Source organism: Neovison vison, chromosome 11 (genome assembly GCF_020171115.1).
Source record: "Neovison vison isolate M4711 chromosome 11, ASM_NN_V1, whole genome shotgun sequence".
Taxonomy (NCBI): domain Eukaryota; kingdom Metazoa; phylum Chordata; class Mammalia; order Carnivora; family Mustelidae; genus Neogale; species Neogale vison.
In genome coordinates, this window is record NC_058101.1 from 148,579,815 (window position 1) to 148,587,749 (window position 7,935).

Here is a 7,935-nt window from a genome sequence, read left to right on the forward strand (position 1 = left end):
TTCTCTTGAAGAATTCCTGAAGTCCTAGAATATTTCAAAACAACTGCAGCATCCTTGATAGGGTGTTTGCAAAAATGTACTTGATTAACATCCTAGAGCAGGGTTTCTCAACCACAGCACTATTGACATTTGGGGCCAGATAATTTTTTGTGACTCCTGTGCCCTGTAAAATGTTCTGTGACTCCTGTGCCCTGTAAAATGTTTTGTGACTCCTGTGCCCTGTAAAATGTTTAGCAGCATCCCTGGCCTCTTCCTGCTACATGCTAGTAGCACTCTCCCAGTTGAGACAGCATAAACTGTCTCCAGACATTGCCAAGGATGCCCTGGGGATGGGGAAGAAGTCATCCTGGAGTGAGAACCAGTGTTTCAGAAGATGGTTCCACGGTGTAATCCAAGGAACTCTGAGGAACATTCGGCCCTGAGAACAGAACTATAGGCAGACCTCAGACATATTGTGAATTTGGTTCTAGACCACCACAATAAAGTGGATATTGCAAAAAAAGTGTGAGTCAAATGAATTTTTTGGTTTCCCAGCACATATAAAAGTTAAATTTATGCTATAGTCTATTAAGGGTACAGTAGCATTATATCCTTAAAGAAAAAGAAAGTATATATCTTGGTTTAAAAATACTTGATTGCTCAAAACTTTGAATTGTCATCTGAGCTTTCAGTGAGTATAATCTTGCTGGTGGAAAGTCTTACCTCAATGCTGACAGCTGCTGAATGATCAGGGTGGAGGCTACTGTAGGTCAGGGTGGCTGTGGCAATGTCTTAAGACAACAATGAAACTTGCTGCATTGATTAACTCTTCCCTTGCATGAATGATATCACTGTAGCATGTGATAATGATGCACAATGTTTTACCCACAGTAGAAACTTCTTCAATTTTCTCAAAACCTGTTGCTGCTATATCCGCTAAGCTTATGGAATATTCTAAATCCTTTATTTTCATCTCAACCATATTCATATCATCTTCACCAGAAGTAGAGTCCATCTCAAGAAATCACTTTCTTTGCTCATCCATCAGAAGTAACTTCTCATTCATTCACGTTTTATCATGAGATTGCAGCAAGTCAATCACAGATTCAATCTCCACTTATTCTACTTCTCCTGCTGTTCCCACCATATCTGTGATTACTCCCTCTTCTGAAGTCTGGAACTCCTCAAAATCATGGATGAGGTTGGAATCAGATTCTTCCAAACTGCCTTTAAAATTGATATTTTGATCTTTTCTCATGAATGTTCTTAATGGCTTCTAGAATGGTAAATCCTTTCCAGAAGGGTTTCAATCTACTTTGCCCAGATCTATCAGAAAAATCACTACGTATGGCAGGTACAGCTTTATGAACTGTATTTCTTTCTTTTTTTTTTTTTTTAAAGATTTTATTTATTTGAGAGAGAGAGAGAGAGAAATCACAAGTAGGCAGAGAGGCAGGCAGAGAGAGAGAGGGGAACCTGGCTCCCCGCTGAGCAGAGAGCCCGATACGGGACTCAATCCCAGGACCCTGAGATCATGACCTGAGCCGAAGGCAGCGGCTTAACACACTGAACCACCCTGGTGCCCTTGAAATGTATTTCTTAAATAATAAGACCTGAAGTCAAAATGATTCCTTGATCCATGAACTGAACTGCACAATGGATGTTGTGTTAGGAAGCATGAAAATAATTTTCACCTTGCTGCCCATGCCCATCAGAGCTCTTGAGTGACCAGATGCACTGTCAATGAGCAGTCATATTTTGAAAGGAATCCTTTTTCTGAGCAGTAGGTCTCAACAGTTGGCTTATAATATTCAGTAAATTATGTTATAAATAGATGCACTGTTATCCAGGCTTTGTTGTTCCATTGATAAAGCAGAAGGAGAGTAGAGTTAACATAATTTTTAAGGGCCCTAGGATTTTCACAATGGTTGGTGAGCACTGGCTTCACCCAAAAGTCACCAGCTACATAACCCTTAACAAGAAAGTCAGGCTGTCTTTGAACTTTGAAGCTTTAAAGCCAGGCATCGATTTCTCCTATCTAGCTGGAAAGTCCTAGATGGCATTTACTTTACTTCCAATATAAGGCTGTTTTGTCTACACTGAAAATTTGTTGTTTAGTGTGGCCACCTTCATTAATTATCCTAGCTGGATCTTCAAGAGAACTTGCTGTCGCTTCTACATCTGCACCTGCTGCTTCACCTTGCACTTTGATGTTTTGGAAACAGTTTTTTCCCTTAAACCTCATGAACCCACCTCTGCTAGCTCCAAACTTTTCTTCTGCAGCTTCCTCCCCTCTCTCAGCCCTCACAGAACTGAGGAGTGTGAGGGCCTTGCTCTGGATCAAGCATTGGCTCAAGAGAGTGGTGTGGCTGGTTTGACCTTCTCTCCAGACCACTCAGACTCGCTCCGTATCAGCAATAAGGCAGTTTCACTTTCCTGGCATTCGCATTCACTAGAGTAGCACTTTTTATGTCCTTCAAGAACTTTTTTTTTGCACTCTCAATTTGGTTGTTTGACATAATAAGCTCAAATTTTGGCCTATCTTGACTTTGTTTTGTCTTTCTCACTAAGTGTAATCATTTCTAGTTTTTGATCCGAAGTGAGGGCTATGCAACTCTTCCTCTTACTTGAACAAGTAGAGGCCATTGTATGGTTATTAACTGGCCTAACTTCAAGACTGTTATGTCTCAGGGAACAGGAAGGCCTGAGGAGAGGGAGAAAGATGGAGGAATGGCTGTTCACTGGAGCAGTCAGAACACACACACACACATTTTGAATAAGTTCACTGCCTTATATTAATGTGGGTCATGGCACCCCAAAACAACTAAAATAGCCACAGTAAAGATCATTGATCAAAGATAACCCTAACAAATATAATAATAATGAAAATGTTTGAAATATTTCAAGAATTACTGAAATGTGACAGAGACATGAAGTAAGCAGATGTCATTGGAAAAAACAACACTGATTGCCTCACTTAACACAAAGTGCCACAGAGCTTTGATTTGTAAAATATGCAATATATGCAAAGCTCAATAAAACGAGATAGGCCTGTAGTTTAAAAAGACCCAAAATCTGCATTTAAGGACATAAAATAATTATCTAAAAATGAAATATCTGATTATGTATCCAGATTTCCAGAACAGTCATAGGTTTGCTTATGATGGACATAAAAACAGAAGATCTGGGGGATCTTTCATTTGTCTGTTTCACATGCTCTGTGGATGCAAGGGCTGAACCTTCTAACCAGTGTCCTTGTCTCCATCATCTTCCATCCATTCATTCATTCAGTGGATGTTGATTGAATATCTCCTGAGGGCTTGGACAGGCTCACTGCTAGGTGATGAGGCCCAGAGCTCACAGAGTTAGCTTTTGATTACACAGCCCCAGTCATGGATTCCCTTAGCCTAGAAAATAAGGAAAAGATTCAAACTAAAATAAGGAATTTGTAGTGTTCTCTGTCATTTACTTCCCAACACCTATTCCAACTCTATCCATCTAAGTTAGCATTTCTCATTTCTGGGGGCACATTAGAATATCTTAGGGAGACCAATGCTAAAGCCAGACCAATTAATCAAACCTCTGTTGTTGAGCATCAGTTTTTTAGGTGACCTCTCATTTCCTCTTGCCGATATTATACGGCAGGACATCCTAATGAGACACTAGGAGAAGTCTACATATGTGGGAACATGATTCTAGGAGAATTTCCCTCATTCAAAACACTGGATAAGGAGGAAATGATCTTTTTGGCCCCTGGATGCTGTTAGATCTGGATATCTTACTGTGAACTACTACAGCCCTCTCATTTCAAACTTGAGGGTGAAGTCAACACATGGACAAAGAAAGAGATAAGAGACTCCGTTACACGAAAGCTTAGTAAATATACTCAGAGTTTGCTTGATTCCTCAGAATTCCTTGATATATTAGATAATAAACTGTCTTTTAAAAAAATCCAATATCAGTTCTCTGTCACTTGCAACCAAAGCATCTTAATTTATATAGCATTCCACAGTCTGCTCAATCCCAGTTCCATCCTCTAAAACCAGTAATTTTGTCACATAGGCCCTACTAATGCTATAGTTACTCCTAACTATTTGCCATCCCTGGTGATACCTCCACAATTTTACTAGTATTTTCTCTCTCAGTGGAAGAAGATTTTTTTTACTTCCAGTATTGTACTATAATCCTACCTATTAGGGTAGACTAAGCTTCTGTATTAAATAGACTCAAAAAATATAATTGCTTAAATTCCTTAGAGGTTTACTTCTTATGCACTTAATCATACAAAGATGTAATAAGTCAAGAAACCCGATCTCTTCCATGTGTGAATCCACCATTCCTAGAGTCTTAACATTTGCACTTGTTTGCAGCCTACAGAAAGAAAGAGAGCGAGCTCATAGACGAAAAACAACACTTCTGAAAAGCTGTGGCTCAAAGGCAGCACATACCACGTCTTCTCATGTTATACTGAGAAAAATTGATCTTTTGGCTACAGTAACAGTAAAGGAAAGTGGGAATATGGCCCTGCTATATGCCAAGGAAGAAAGGAAACAGGATTTTTTGTGAACAGTTAGTAGTCTCAGCCACAAAAACCCATGTCAAATCTCAACTTTCCCATCACCCAGCCAGCCAGATCTTTATCTCTGGTCTGCACAGACTGAGAGATAGTATTTAGCTGTGTTGGAATCATGAATGATCTTTCCACCCAGTTGGCATTTTTTTTTTCAACCAGATGGTAAGTTCTTTGAGAATAGTAGTGATTTTTACATTCTTGCCTGTCTACCGCATCTACTTTGGAAGCTTTATTCTGGAACAACAATCCTCAGACTTGAGGTATGTCAGAATCCCCTGGGGGGTTGTTAAGCCCCACACTTAGAGTTTCTGTTTTAGTTGGTCCAGGGTAGGACCTACTAATTGGCATTTCTAACGAGTTCCTGGGTGATTCTGGTGATGTTGGAAAATTCTTGACCTGGACTATATTGGTTATTGTTTTACAATTAACAAACAGTAAGGGTCACACTTCTGAATTTGTAAGATAGGATGCAGGCCCAGATGTTAGATTTAATGCTACTTTTTTAAACGGTACCAACTCCTCTTGTGTCCCAAGTGTCCCACTTGTCTCTGAACCATCTTTTTGGAGCAGAGAAACCTGAATAGATAATTTTTGCCTTTTTTTTTAAAGAATAGATGGATTTTTTTTTTAAAGGAAGAAATTTTAAAATCCATTTTGAAAAGTGACTTCAGTTAAAAGGTGTTAATTTAATTTTAAAAATCCTCATATTTGTCTTGGGGAAAAGAAGAGAAAATACAATTTATGATAAAAAGAATTCCTTGCATCATTATTTACCATGATAACTGTAAGAGTCCCAATAAGGAAAACAATATGTCCTTTGAAGTAACAGAGAATTTTGGTTATATTTTAAATGTTAATTTTTTCAAAGTATAAACTCATTACAGTTTTATTTCATACAACAGTGAACTCCATTTTGAGAACTAATTGTATCACTGGATGCATAATTTTCTCTTAAAAATAATAAAGGTGGGCACCTGGGTGGCTTTGTCACTAGGCTCCCTTTGGCTCAGGTCATGATCCTAGAGTCATGAGATGGAGCCCCGCATCGGGCTTCCTGTTTGGCAGGAGGCCTGTTTGTGTTCCCTCTCTCTGTGTGTCTCTCTTTGCCAATTAAATAAAAAATCTTTTAAAAAAGGCATTTTAATTTTGACAAAACATTTGTAAGATTCTAACAAATTAACTGTCTTACTTAGATTTTCTGGAAAACTCTGAATAAAATAATAGTAGATTTATGGAAATATGAGTTGCTATGTCACAAGAACTTGTGAAAGATTGTTCATTTGAGTCATTTAAAATTGAACTGAACTCTGGAAGAAAAGAGTACAATATAGCATCAGTGGGAAAGAGGCACAAATGAGAAATGCTGATCTGACTCATTCTTCTAGAACTGGGGTAACACTTCACCCTAAGCTGGATTTACCAAGGCATTTTTTGCTTATGGCATTTATAAGATTATAGAAAGCCTAAAATGAAAGGAGCTCCAAAGAAAGTGATCATATTGGTAGAGAGAAAATATAACTCTTTTTCCTAAGAGAAAACTGCTTATGAAGCTTTAGTATTAGGTGCAGAAAACCCAGAATTGCTGAACATTGGAGACAAGTTCAAAGCAGCTTTCATGTTAAAGTAGATTAATTAAGGCAGCCACTATAGCATCGTGTAATTAGAAGGGCTGACTTACTTTGGGTTTTAAAAATATATATATCTGTGTATCTAAGAAGCTCTATTTATGTTATACTGGTGTCCTCTGAGAAGGGTGGAACTTTAAGCTAAGCAGAGCATGGTAATAGAGAATAGCTGGCAATAGAGAGGAAGGCCTGAGGGAAGTGCTTTTCTGGGGCAAGTAGCTTTGATAAAGAGCATGATGCAAGTCAAAGTTGCTGGCAAGTGATATCATAGTTTGGGCCCCAAGCAATGCAACCACAGTGGATCCTGAGAAGGTAGAGTTCAAGAGACCATGAAAGGTGAGATACACATCTTAAATGCAACACCTCTCCCCCTCACACACTTATTTATTTATTTATTTATTATGTTATGTTAGTGTACAGTACATTAGGAGAAGGAAGGGAAAAATGAAGGGAGGTGTGGATCAGAGTGGTAGATGAACCATGAGAGACTATGGACTCTGGGAAATAAAATGCAACACTTTGGGGCACTTGGATGGCTCAGTCAGTTGAGCATCTGAATCTTGATCTCGGCTCAATTCTTGATCTCACAGTTGTGAGTTCAAGTCCTGAGTTCGGCTCTGCACTGGATGTGGTGTCTCTTACTTAAAAAAATAAAAAATATATTAAAAAATTAAATACAACACTTTTGAGAGTGAAAGAGGGTGCTATTTATAATCTCACCAGGACAATAGACACAAAATGGGACTGTTTCTCTAGAACTTGGGGTTGTTTCCCTGACTACCAAGTGAAGGAGGGTGCTGGGTGTACTGTGAGAGATTATGATAGTTGAAAGAAAATTAGGCAAACCTTAGTTCACTGGGTTGGTTGGAAGTCTAGTGATTATACCTCCTAAATTATCTGGACCAGTTTCAAAACTTGAAGGCTTTTTTTTTTTTTTTTAAAGATTTTATTTATTCATTTGAGAGAGAGAAAGATCAGGAGCATGAGTGGGAGGTAGTGGGGAGGGACAGAAGGAGAGGGAAGAGCAGACTCTAGGCGGGGCTCAATCCTAGCACCCAGAGATCATGACCTGAGCTGAAGGCAGATGCTTAACCCACTGAGTCACCCAGGTGCCCCATTGATGTTTTAAATTTTTAAATCAACATAATTATCAGGCACCTCTTAATCAAACAATGTGTGAGAGACTGGACTGCACGAGGGTCCGCATGGTCTCACTGCACACACAGACCTCAACAGGAAGAACGGGTCTAGTATTTTCTAGCTGTGTGATCTATGCCAATATGTTTCCCTGTGTGTAAAATAGGGACAAAAATAACTACTCTTTCAGCTGTTGTAATGATTGAATTAGATGATATACACAAGTATGCGCCATGGCACTTGGCATGCACTCGATGACTCGAGTGAAGCACAGTTCCCATGCTTCAGAATTTTTTTTTTAATTGAAGTATGGTTGACAAATAATGTTACATTAGTTTCAGGTGTACAGCATAGAGACTAAATGACTTTCGACCTGATGCTCCATTCTTCACAAGTGTAGCTACCATCTGCCATCACACTATGCTGTTACAATACCACTGGCCATATTCTTCATGGTGTATCTTTCATTCCCCTGTGCAATCTTTTAAACCTAAACAAGACACAAAAATATTTTATTAGTGTCTTTGTCCTAATGATTCACTTATCCAGTAGATATTTATTAAGCCCCGGTACATGAGAGATACTATGTTTGGCACCAGACTTAGGACAACAGAACCATCC

General features: G+C 38.8%; 1 pseudogene; it reads right to left on the bottom strand.

Moving 5' to 3' along the window:
• Positions 1–584: 584 nt before the first annotated feature.
• LOC122890323 lies at positions 585–2,625 on the bottom strand (annotated as a pseudogene).
• Positions 2,626–7,935: the final 5,310 nt, after the last annotated feature.